The sequence below is a fragment of the Sarcophilus harrisii genome, chromosome 3, assembly GCF_902635505.1.
Source record: "Sarcophilus harrisii chromosome 3, mSarHar1.11, whole genome shotgun sequence".
In the NCBI taxonomy this organism is placed as follows: Eukaryota; Metazoa; Chordata; class Mammalia; order Dasyuromorphia; family Dasyuridae; genus Sarcophilus; species Sarcophilus harrisii.
This window is the reverse complement of record NC_045428.1, coordinates 151808529-151822814: the sequence shown is the minus strand read 5'-3', so window position 1 is coordinate 151822814 and position 14286 is coordinate 151808529.

Genomic DNA, 14286 nt, shown 5'->3' with positions numbered 1-14286 from the left:
TGTTTTGTCTTTATTTGGGGGTTAGCATAGTAACTGGCACATTTAACAGGCAATTACTAAATACTTATTGATCTGATTTGAGAATCAAACTTGTAAGAATTAAAGGGTATTGGGGCAAAGATTCTATAATACTCAGCAAATGAACAGGAAATAATAGAAAGAGGATTAGCGATTTCTATAATAAAGTTATAAACAGAAAGAAAGGACATGACATCAATAGCAAGGACCATTAACTTTTTGTGACTCTCTTGGAAACTGTGAGACAATCAGCATTTAAGAATTGTTTTATTACATTTCATTTACCCCAAAGGAGAAGAACATCTGAGGCAAAATCTGGGAAACTACAAGTTCTAGGTTTGAAGGATGTACATAGATTGTTTGAAGATTAAGTTTGGAAGAAGTTCATAGTTCATGTAATATTTAAATAGATATGGCATGAAATAGGTATGAGTGTCCATTTAAAACTGATATATGGTTGTATGTAGCATAAAGATGTCACTTGTATCCAGATTAACTCTTATTAAGATAACACTGTTCAATTTGTGGGGAGAAGGAGAAGGGCCATAATTGAGTGTTTGCTTTTTCCATCATGGATAGGGTGGTATTGGAGTAGATTACATCTATCTTTCCCCTAAAATATTGCTTAATTAAGGGTATCATTTCCCTGATGACTTTTTTAACTAATTAAATTTTCTTTTCTTTTCAGATCTTCATTCTTTCCTTCCTGCCTTCTCTGCTGCTCCCCTACATTGAGAAAACAAGAAAAGTGAAATCCCTATTACAAACGCATATAATCAAGCAAAAGACATTCCCACACTGGACTTTTTTTTTGTTGTTGTTTAAGTCTTAATCTGTATTCTAAGTCCATCACCTTTCTCTCAGGAGTTGGGTTACAAGTTTCATCTCCAGTCCTTTAGTATTGTGGTTGGTCATTGTGTTGATCAGAGTTCCTAAGCATTCAAAGATGTTTGTCTTTCTGAGAATGCTTTTATCGTGTCACTTGTACTCCTGTAACTCTCATGTAACTCTTCATTAGTCCATGCAAGTCCTCTAATGTTTCTCTGAAATATTTTCTATCACTTCTTATGGCAGAATAGTATTTTACCACATATGTAGTCAATAAATTGTTTAGCCACTTCTCAATTTATGAAATACCCTCTCAATTTCTAATTCTTTGCTACCACAAAAAGAACTACTACTATAAATTTTTCTATGTATGAGTTCCTTCCCTCTTTCTTTGATCTCTTTGGTTTATAGACATACTAATGATATTGCTGCATCAAAGAACATGTACAATTTAATAGTTTTTTTGGTCTTTGAATTGCTTTACCTAATGGCTGGACCAGTTTACACTTCCATCAACAGTGAATTAATGTACTTATTTTCCCACAGTCCCTTTAGCATATGTAATTTTTCTTTAATTTGTGTTCCTTATATGGGATATTTTGGGTAAGAGAATCCTTCTATTAATCTAAATCATAATCTGTTTATGACTTAGGTAAATCCTAGGGTACTGCTTGAGGTTCCTAGGGTTACATAAGGTAGAATCAGCACTCAGGAGCTCTTGACTTCAACCTCAGCATTATTCATTATGATACATTTCTCAATATGCTTATCAGTAAAACAGATAGGAGTCCAAAGGGAGCTGAGTGAAGTAGCAAGGATTTGTGGCTTTGAATGAATCAAGTCTTCAATTCATCACAGTTGTTGTCTCTATTTCCCTTAGATGTGACCTTGGAGAGTCACAGTGCTACTGCTCCCCATGGGGGAAAAAAAGTTTTATTTCTGAATGCCGGCTTAAAGATTGCGTTAAGATTTTTGGAACATCCTATATGTGCTTACGTTTGACTCTATTCAACTAAACTATGCGTTGATATTTCATGCATGTGACTTATGTACCTGGGATAACTTGCACATAATTATGCTATATTATTAGATGGGTAGTGTACAAGGTGAAGCTATCAATTAATTATACATTTGCTTCTAGGGTAATTTGCACTGGCCACATGACTCTAGTCAACTTTTCCTGTTCCTGCATGCAACCCCTGCTGTCAGTCTTATTGTCAGATTTTCTCAACAGGATCAAATAATCTATTGCAGATTACAGACTTCTAAATGCAGTCAGTGATTCATCCCTTTGTCAAATCTAGATTTGTTCCTTTCCTTTCTGTGGAGTCATCCCTGAGCAATGCAGAGGGTGCTTAGGGAATCTTTACCTTTGAGATCATGATGAGCTTTTTCAGATACTTTCCTGTTGACTGAAACACTTAGGATATAACATTATATGGATAATGGAAAAATGGAAAAGTTTGTCTGGTACATATCATAGGGAAATAAGATTTAGAGACAGTAAGCAGGGTTGATTGTGGGAGTATTGAGAGTAAAACCCTCTATTAGTCATGCTACTAAAATAGGAACAGAAATACATCATCATTGTTAATGAAACGCTCTGGCCAGGTTAAGGCCATTTTCATCCTTTAATTTCATATCTTTTATATTTTTATACACACACACACCCCAAATATATATATATATATATATGTATATATATATATATACATATATATATATATATATATTTGTTGAATTTGTCAGAATGTTTTATATAGACACACAGGAAAATGGGGGTGTAGTTAAGAAAGAAGATCTTCCCCTTCCCTTCCCTTGTAGAGAAATTTCCTCCACTGATGCAGATCAGCAATTCATCTCTAACTTATAATACTAGAATGATCTCAGTGCAATGAGAAGTTAAGTGACTTATTCAGGATGACATAGCTAGTAGGTCAAATGCATTTGGACTCAGGTATTTCTGCTCCAAGGCTGGCCCTCTATCTACTATACCATGTGTTGTCTTTCTAATATTGTAATTTAGATTGTCTTTCTAAGACAATCTTTAATTTCTTTCTAGAAAGAAATTGTCTTTCTAAATTACAATATCTTAAAAACCTTTCTATTTCACAGACATATCCTGAAATCTTGAAACTTTTAATGTTGCAAGTCATTGAAGGGAACCCACATTTTCCTGATTTGGAATAGTAAAGCATTATTTCAGCACTAGAGAATTAGACATGAAACAATTCCTCCTTCATGCAGTCTCTTTTCTGATATATATTGGCTATATTATCTTGGAAAAGTCACTTAATGTCTCCATCTCTCTCAGGAATTTTTAAGACAAAGTTGAAGAACATTTTTGTAGAGAGAATTTCTTCAGTGGGAGTTAACCTCTCTTGATAAAAAAAAAAGTGTGTGTATAGTGGATATAGATATATTGTGTGTTCAATCTCAGAATATTTTAATGTGTGTCCTGCAACATATTTGCTTTAAATAAATATGACATGTTAGCAACAGCTGGGTTTGAAGAATTGATGACATTCTTATTAGGAGTGACATTAGATACAAATCTAATAATGAGACCTATGTGAGCTACGCAGGGAGTTTCATACAATCCATCTTAGATTCTTGGCTTATGTGATGGCTTCTCATGCCAGTGTCTCTTTCTATATTTATCCATAATAACTTGAGGCTATATGGTTTCTTTCATGATAATTCTTCTGATCTGATGATGATATATGTTGATATTCTAATTCAATTCTTTGATTTTTTTTGAATATTTAAATAATAGTCTTGAACTATGAGTAGGCAACCAGATTGCAAAGTAGATAGAATGCTAGACCTGGGATCAGGAAGACTCATCTTCATGAGTTCAAATATGATTTCAGCCACTTACTAGTTGTATGACCCTGAGCAAGTCACTTAATCTGTTTGCCTCAGTTTCTCAAATGAACTGGAGAAAGAAATGCCAAACTATTTTGGTGTCCTTGCCAAGAAAATCCCATATGGGGGTTCCAAAAAGTTGGATATGACTGAAAAATGACTGAACCACCTAGAACTTGGAGCCCCAGCATGGGAAACTTTGTATTATGATAGACAAAGCCTTCCCTGGTATATAGTGAATTGGGAGTTTTTTTGTTCAGATCTTTTAAGTTTTGAGGATCTTTCATGCTATAGATGGTATTTAGTAGAAGAGAAGGAGTTGTGTTAACTTTCAAAGAAGTAGATTTCTGTATGGATGCTATTTTGGGGGAAGTGGGAGGGTCCAGACCTATGATTTAACTACTTTGGGAAACTCTTAGTGTAGAGTTTTTCTTCATTAATATAGATTTATTATTTTTCTTTAACTTATATAGAATTAGAAAGTGTTCTGAGACATTGAAGGGTTAATTAAGCCACTTACTCAAAGTCACACATCCATATATGTCAAAGACTGGATAAGATAGAGTCTTCCTGATTGTATCGCTTCTAACTGTGTACAAAACATATTTCATTTAGGTCTTCATGCCTAGAACAGTGTCTGACTCACTGATGTTATTATTATTCAATCATTCTGTTATGTACAACTCTTCATGACCCTTTGGACCATAGCATGTGCTAGTAAGTGTGGACAAATTTGAACTCAGATTTCCCTATGGGCCCATCACTCTATCCACTGAACCATCTAGCTGCCTCAGTTTGTCTCATAGAAGGCATTTTATAAGTGTTTATTGAATGCTATGTCCAACCAAAATTCTGGGGAACCAATAACAGAACATGTTACTCACCCCCTGAAAGAGACCTATATAGATGAGGTAGAGAGAGAAAATAAATCATCTTAATTGAAAAAAATTGATGTTTATTGTATTTAATTAATTTAAACTCATGAAATGTTTCACTATCATTATGGTATAGAAGGAAGAACATTGGATTTAAGTCAGAGAATGTAGTTGAGTCTCTTCTAACTACCTTATGTGATCATGGGTAAGTCATTTAATCTCTCCAGGCTTCTGTATCTTCATCTATGGAATGGGGGGCAGAGAGGAGAGAACCAGTTCAGTGGTGACAAACTCAAATATTAAATAAAGGACACTAATCTTATTAGATTAGATTAGATTGGAAGTCAGATCCCTACAGGTCCCATATTGGCTTAGCTTTAAAATACAATGTTATGTTTTATTGTATTTTTATTTATTTTGTTAAATGTTTTCGAATTAAAATGTAATTTTGTCTGGGCTACACTCAGAAGCACAGTGTTCCACATGAGGCTCTAGGCCATATTCTTGATACCTTTAGACTATAATGTTCTTTAGGACCCCTTCCAGCTTTAAATCTGTAATGTCATAGCTGCAGAATCAGAGGTCTTGTGAGGATACTGCAAAGATATAAATCTACCTACTAAGTGATCCTGTCCATATAACACTTCAGCTCTAGGATATGAGTAGAAGTCCTCTTTTTTGGGGGCAGCTAGGTGGCTAAGTGATTACAGCAATGGTTTTGGTGAAGAATCCTGCAAATCCTGCAAGAATTCCTGTGTGATTTTGAACAAGTGATTTTGCTTCTCTGGACCTCAGTTTTCTGATTTTAAAATGAGACTAGATGATATCTAATTTCTTTTATCTGTAAATCTATGATTCTATATCAAAATTAAATTATTTTTCTAATACACTGAAGAGTATACCTGAGAGAGCTCCAACAGCCTTTGAGAGTTGAATGTTAAAAATTTAGTGGAATATTTACACATAGGAAATTGGCAAAAGCTACAGATCAGGACTTGTTTTGTTGTTCTGTTGATTATTTGGACTTAAACTAATGGAGGAAATATTAATAATGCAGATTAAATTAAAAAGTATATTATGCATACATTTTTTATTCTTGTTTTAGAGATTTGGCTGTTAAACATTAACCAGCATGTTCCTGATAAACCAGAACTGAATAAATCTACATATATAAAAATGACTCCCTCCAGAAATATAATATCTGTACCTAAGCTCTCTTTTTTTTCATTGACTTTTATTTTTTTTAAATTTTAATTGATGACTGCTGCTTTATAATATAGTTTTAGGTCTGGTACAGCTAGGCCACCATCCTTTGAATTTTTTTTTTCATTAATTCCCTTGAAATTCTTGATCTTTTGCTCTTTTAGATGAATTTTGTTATTATTTTTTCAAATTATTTTTCATTTTAATTTTTCCTAATAAATGCAAAGATAGTTTTCAACATTCACCTTTGCAAAATTTGTGTTCTAAATTTTTCTCCCTTTCTAACACCCATAGACAGAAAGCAATTGAATGTTGGTTAAAAAATGTGCACTTTTATCAAACTGTGCATACCCTTTGATCCAGCAGTGTTACTACTGGGATTATATCCCAAAGAGATTATAAAGAAGGGAAAGGGACCTGTATGTGCACGAATGTTTGTGGCAGCCCTTTTTGTAGTGGCTAGAAACTGGAAACTGAATGGATGTCCATCAGTTGGAGAATGGCTGAATAAATTGTGGTATATGAAAATTATGGAATATTACTGTTCTGTAAGAAATGACCAACAGGATGATTTCAGAAAGGCCTGGAGAGACTTACACGAACTGATGCTGAGTGAAATGAGCAGGACCAGGAGATCATTATATACTTCAACAACAATACTAGATGATGACCAGTTCTGATGGACCAGGCCATCCTCAGCAACGAGATCAACCAAATCATTTCTAATGGAGCAGTAATGAACTGAACTAGCTATACCCAGAAAAAGAACTCTGGGAGATGACTAAAAAACCATTACATTGAATTCCCAATCCCTATATTTATGCACACCTGCATTTTTGATTTCCTTCACAAGCTAATTGTACAATAATTCAGAGTCTGATTCTTTTTGTACAGCAAAATAATGTTTTGGTCATGTATACTTATTGTGTATCTAAGTTATATTTTAATATATTTAACATCTACTGGTCATCCTGCCATCTAGGGGAGGGGGTGGGGGGGTAAGAGGTGAAAAATTGGAACAAGAGGTTTGGCAATTGTTAATGCTGTAAAGTTACCCATGTATATATCCTGTAAATAAAAGGCTATTAAATAAAAAAAAATGTGCACTTTTTCTAAACATATTTTCATATTCATCATGCTGCACAAGAAAAATCAGGTCAAAAGGTGAGAAAAAAAAACAAACAACAAAAAAAGTAAAATACTATGCTTTGATCCACATTCATTCTTCATAGTTTTCTCTTTGGCTATGGATGACTCTTTCTATCACAGTCTATTGGAATTGCTTTGAATACCTCATTGTTGTAAAGAGCCAAGTCCATCACATTAATCATCACATAATCTTCTTGTTGCTGTGTACAATGTTCTCTTGGTTCTACTCATTTCACTAAGCATCAGTTCATGTAAAATTTTCTTGACTTTTCTGAAATCAGCATTCTTGTCATTTCTTATATAACAATAATATTCCATAATATTCATATACCATAACTTATTCAGCTATTTCCCAACTGATGGGCATCCACTCAGTTTCCAGTTTCTTGCCATTACTAAAGGGCTTCTACAAACATTTTTGCATATGTGGGTCCTTTTCCCTTTTTAATGATTTCTTTGGGATACAGACAGAGTAGAGACACTGCCGAATCAAAAGATATGCACAGTTTGATAGCCCTTTGGGAATAGCTCGAAATTGCTCTCCAGAATAGTTGTATCAATTCATAATTCCATCAATAATGCATTAGCATTCCAGTTTTCCCACATCCCTTCCAATATTTAGCATTATCTTTTCCTGTCATCTTAGCCAATCTGAAAGGTGTGATATCATATCTCAGAGTTTGGTACCTCAGAGTTGTCTAAATTTGAATTTGTACAACCAATAGTGATTTGGAGCATTTTTTCATATAACCAGAAGTGATTTTAATTTTGTCATCTGAAAATTATCTCTTCATATCCTTTGACCATTTATCAATTAGGGAATGGCTTGTATTCTTGTAAATGAGTTGATGCTCTAAATATTTTTTCCTCTGAGACAATTAGGGGTTAAGTGACTTGCCCAGGGCCACACAGCTAGAAAGTGTTTAGTAGTCACTAATCTGAGGTCAGATTTTGAACTCAGGTCCTCCTGACTTCAGAGATGGTGCTCTATCTACTGCTCCACCTAGCTGCCCCTGCTATAAATATTTTAGAAATGAAGCCTTTATCAGAAACACTGGATGTAATTTCCCAACCCCCTCCCCCAGCTTTGTTTTCCCTTTGAATTCTGGCTGCAAAAAACTTTTAATCAAAATTACCTATTTACATTTCATATTATCTAGTTCTTTTTTGGCCATAAATTGCTTTTTTCTCCACAGATCTGAGAGATAGACCATACTTTGTTCTAATTTGCTTATAGTATCGATCTTTATGTCCAAATCATGAACTCAATTCAACCTTATCTTGGTATATGATGCTAGATGTTGGTCAGTGCCTAGTTTCTGCCACACTATTTTCCAGTTTTCCCAGCAATTTTTATCAAATAGTGAGTTCTTATCCCAGAAGCTGGAGTCTTTGGGTTTGTCAAACACTAGATTACTATAATCATTGGCTTTTGTGTCTTGTGAACCTAATATATTCCATTGATCTAGTATTTTATTTCTTAGCCAGTACCAAATAAGTTTGATGACTGCTGCTTTATAATATAGTTTTAGATATAACACAGCTAGGCCACCATCCTTTGCATTTTTTCATTAATTCCCTTGAAATTACTGACTTTTTGTTCTTCCAGATGAATTGTTGTTTTCTAACTTTATGAAGTAATTTCTTGACAATGTGATTGGTATGTCACTGAATTAGTGGAATGACAACTGCCATTTTTATTATATGAATTCAATCTATGAGTACTTGATATTCTTCTAATTGTTCAGATCTAACTTTATTTGTGTGAAAAGTGTTTTGTAATTGTGTTCCTATAGTTCCCAGCTTTGTTGTGACAGGTAGATGCTCAAATATTTTATATTATCTATAATTATTTTCACTGTGATTTCTCTTTCTATTTCTTGCTGCTGGACTTTGTTGGTAATGTATAGAAATACCAATGATTTAAGTGGGCTTATTTCATATTCTGCAACTTTTTGATTCTCTAGGATTCTCTAAGTATACCATCATATCATCTGCAAAGAGTGATAATTTTGTTGTCTTGTTACCTACTCTAATTCCTCCAATTTCTTTTTCGTATTGCTAAAGCTAACATTTCTAGTACAATATTGATTACTAGTGGTGATAATGGGCGCAACCCCTGTTTTACCCCTGATCTTATTGGAAATGCCTCTAGTTTATCCGCATGATATATAATGATTGCTGATGGCTTAAGATTGATGCTACTTATCATTTTCAGGAAAACTCCATTTATTCCTAGGCCCTTTAGTGTTTTTAATAGAAATAGATGGAGTATTGTCAAATGCTTTTTCTACATCATTTGAAATTATCATAAGATTTTTGTTAGCTTGATTAGTGACATGGTCAATTATGCTGATAGTTTTCCTAATATTGAACCAGCCCTACAATCCTGGCATAAAATTCCACTAGGTTATAGTGTATTATCCTGGTGATAAGTTGTTATAATCTTTTTTCTAATATTTTATTTAAGATTTTTGAATCAATATTCATTAAAGGATTTAGTATTTAATTTTTTTTCTCTGTTTTGGCCCTTCCTGGTTTAGATATCAGCACTGATAACTGTGTCATAAAAGAAAATTGGTAGGACATCTTCTTCCCCTATTTTTCCAAATGGTTTATATAGTATTGAAATTAATTGTTCTTTAAATGTTTGGTAGGATTCACTTGTAAATCTATCTGAACCTGGAGATTTTTTCTTAGGGAGTTCAGTAATGGCCTGTTCAACTTCTTTGTCTATAATGGGACTACTTAAGGAATTTATTTCCTCATCTGTTAATCTGGCCAATTCATATTTTTGTAAGTATTCATCCATTTCACTTAGATTTTCATATTTAGTGGCATATAATTGGACAAAATAGCTCCTAATTAATTTCTTCTTCACTGGTGCTAAGTTCACTCTTTTCATTTTTGATACTGATAATTTGGTTTCTTCTTCCCTTTTTCTAAACAAGTAAACAAATGTTTATTTTGTTGGGTTTTTCCTAAAGCCAACTCTTAGCTTTGTTTATTAGTTCAATAGCTTTCTTACTTTCAATTTTATAAACACCTCCTTTGATTTTAAGAATTTTTAATTTGGTATTTAATTGTGTTTTTAAAATTTGTTCTTTTTCTAGCTTTTTAAGTTTCATGCCCAATTCATTGATTTTCTCTTTCAAACAATGTTAATGCTTAGTTTTGATAGGTAGTTGATTCGTGGTTGTAATTAAAGCTCTTTGCCTTCCAGAAAAATCATATTCCAGGAACTTTGGTCCCTTAATGTTGAAGCTACCAGGTATTGAATGACCCTTTGATATTTAAATTGTTTGTTTCAGTTGCTTGCAGTATTTTCTCTTTGTCTGATGATTCTAGGATTTAGCTATGATATTTCTTGGAATATTTTCATTTTGGGGTCTCTTGCAGAAGTATTGGCAAATTCTTTCAATGATTATTTTACTCTCTGGTGCTATAGGGTATCAAGGGCAGTTTTCCTTGATGATTTCTTGAAAGATGTTTTCTAGACTCTTTTTTCATCATAGCTTTCAGGTAGTCCAATAATTCATGGATTGTCTGTCCTGGAATTATTTTCCAGGTTAGTTGTTTTTCCAGTGAGAGATTTTATATTTCCCTCTATTTTTTGAGGATCGAATGAGATAATATTTGTAAAGCATTTAACTTAATGCCCAGCAGATATTAAGTATTATGTAAACACTTATTCCCTACTCTCTTTCTCCTCTTTTCTTTTGAGGAATACCAAGTTAATTCTAGATTCATTAAGAGGTCTAGACATGGTTCAACACTGATTGCCAGAAATTATTTAAAGGAAGTGACAAAATCTGCCTTAAGAAAAGGGTATCTGAGGTACATGGTATAGTGCTAATAAAACTAATCTCCAGTGTAAATAACTATATCAATAGACCTATATCTGGCTTATGGTTTGGGTAAATAGGTTTCTCCAACTTTTCCTCTCACTTGCATTCCTAATGTGAGACATTCTCATTAGAAAGAAATCATTGTTGTTGTTTGTCCTTCATTCTCGAATAGGACCATAACATCAGGGAGGTGATGCCATGACGTGCAAGTGAATTGGATTTAAGTGAGGAAAGCTGTGCAAGATCACCTGCCTCACATCTCTCTCCAGAGACATCTGGGTCCAGTGTCCAGATCTAGATCAGGACAACTGGAGATGGCCCTAGAGGGAGTGGCCTTTTTAAGCTAAAGGTCTTCAACAGGTCTCAGTTTGACTGAGGTCACACACATTCCATGATTAAGGCTAGGTAGCAATTGAAGCAAAGAATCTCTCACAGATTGTCTACATTTGTGTGTTCATTCTCATCTGTCTGGAATAAAGCACTTTTAAGTTGTACTTCTATTACACTAATTTAAGTGAATACTGATAACTGAATCCATGCGAGTTGCAAATTTTAGAGCATCAGAACCCATAAAAAAGATGGACTGGAACAATTTTCTAGCCAGAGAAATCTTGGGAAGTCAGTAGGAGGGGTCTGAATAATGGGGTGGGAGTAGAAAGCAATAACAGCACAGATTGGGCTAGCACAACCCAGCTCCCACAAAACTAGGTACCAGCTGTGGCGCCTCAGAATCAGTGGCAGTGGTGGCAATCTCCAGACCTCTCAGCCCACAGAAGCCAAGGATAACTCAACAGGAAAGGTTTGGCGCACTAGGATGTGAGAGGAGGTCCAGCTCAGGATCAAGTTTTGGGAACCACTAAATCATCAGCTGTCATCCCACAACGACAGTAGCTGCAGCAATGACCACGCCAGTGACAGGGACTGGAAGCAACAATGACGGCTTTTGGAACTCTCAGAACGCAGGTGGAGGGGGAAACAGAACAGCTGGTCAGAGGGAGATTGCAGGGGGCCTTCTAGCTGGCAGCACTCTGCTGCTTCGCCCATACTCAGCTCTGGGTAATTGTGCTAGTTCATAGTACACATCACTAGAAAGAACAACCAAAAAGAAACAATTCAAGTATAGTATAGTCACAGTCAGGATAAAACAAGATTTAGCAACTTCTACATCAAAGGATTGGACAGCTTGAAATACAATATTTCAGAGAACAATGGAGCTAAGTAAGATTACAACCAAGAATTACCTACCCAGCAAAATTAAGTATAATCCTTCAAGGGAAAAGTGAATGTTCAGTGAAATAGAGAATTTTCAAGCATTGATGATGAAAAAAAGACAAGAGATGAATAGAAAATTTGATTTTCAAATACAGGATTCAAGAAAAGCATAGGGAAGTCACCAGGAAAGGGAAATCATAAGGGACTTAAGGTTTATGCATTCCTACTTGGGAAAATGATATTTGTAACTTACTGTTTTTCATTATTATGACAATTAGAAGGAGTATGGATAGATAGAGCACAAGTATAGGTTAAATATAAAGGGATAATATTTAAAAAATAAAATAAAATCAAGGGGTGAGAGAAGAATGCACTGAAAGAGAAAGTTAGAATGCTCTAAATTATCTTCCATAAAAGAGGCAAGAAAAAGTTTTTTCAATGGAGGGAAAGAGGTGGAGGAGAAGAGGAGTGAGTGAATCTTTCATCAAAATAGGCTCAAAGAGGAAATAATATATGCAGTCGATATGAGTATAGAAATATTATCTTATCCCGCAGGAATATAGAAGGGGAAGTGAATACTGGAAGGGACAGAGAATAATAGAAGAGAGGACACATTGGGAGAAAGACTAGTTAGAAACAAAACACTTTCAGGAGGGATAGCATAAAAGGAAAGAGAAAATAGAATAAACTGGAGAAAATACAGTTAGCAATAGTAATTATGAAAAGAATTTTGAAGCAAGTTTCTCTGATGAAAGCCTCATTTCTCAAATGTATAGGGAACTGAGTCAAATTTATAAAAAATAAAAATAAAATCCATTCCCCAAGTTATAAATAATCAAAAGATCTGATTTATGCGCAAAGGATTATAAAATCATACATATCCTTTGAACTAACAATATCACTATAAGCATGAATTGCAAAAGTAATTTAAGAAGAAAAAGAAAAGAACCAATTATATACAAATATTTATAGCAACTTTTCTCAGGCCAGAGAATTGGAATTTGAGAAAATGCCCATCAATGGGGGAAATGGCTGAATAAATTGTGGTATGTGATAATGAAGAAATATTATTGTTCTATAAGAAATAATGAGTAGGAGGTTATCAGAAAAATCTGGAAAGTACTCATGAGTTCAAGCAAAGTGAAATATACTGTATACATAGCAATTATCAAATTTGTGGGATGATTACCTGTGAATGACTTTGCTATTCCCAGCAATACAATGATCTAAGACTACTTTGAAGGACTTATGATGAAAAATACTATCCATACCCAGAAAAAGAACTGATTGTGTATGAATGCAGACTGAAGCATACTTTTTTTAAAAAAAATCTTTTTTTTCTTGAGAGGTTTTTTGGGGGGTGAATCTATTTTTTCTTTTGCAACATGACTTTTATGGAAATGTTTTGCACAACTTCACATGAACCTTCTCAATGGGAAGGGGGTTGTGAGAAGGGAGGAGGGAAATCTGGTACTCAAAATTTTTAAAATAAATGTAACAAAATTGTTTTACATGTAACCAGGGAAATAAAAATATATTACAACAAAACAAAAGAGTTAACATATATGTTCTAAGGTCTCTTCTGAGTTTATGTTGGATTATAAGCATGCTTTTTAAAATGATTATAAAAGTTTGTGATTGTTGCAAAAAAAATAAAAAAGAAAAGTTGGGTTCAAATTTGATCTTGGACACTTGCCAGCTTTGTGATCTTGGGCAAGTTATTTAGCTTCAATGCTCTCCAGGTAACTTAGGATCATAGCTCTAGAACTAGAAAAAAATTCTACATCGTAGCACAAAGTCCTGATTTTACAAATGATTAAACGAGGCCTAGAGATGTGAAGTCAGTCAGTCAGTCAACAGGTATTTATTAAGCACTTACTATGTTTAAGTCCCTGGACTAAATTCTGGAGATAAAAAATAAGGCAAAATTAATCCTTACTCTCATGGAATTCACATTCTAAGATGATATATAAACAACTATGTACATATTTCCCCAAAGTCACATAGGTAGCAGTGGGCAGAGTTAAGATTCCTCAGCTGTATCTGCATTGGAGAATTATCCATGCTGGTAAAAATTAATGTTACCAAAACAGTTTAAATATGAGATATATTATTTAAATCATATAGATCATAGACTTATAAGAATGAAAATCAACTGAGTAAATCAATCAAATCACTATCACTCCCATTAAAGTAAGATGCTACTCCCCAATACCTTAACCAGGTGAGAAGACATCTTTATCAATTAAAGTTGATAGAATTTAGTCTAAACGAAAAAGTATTTG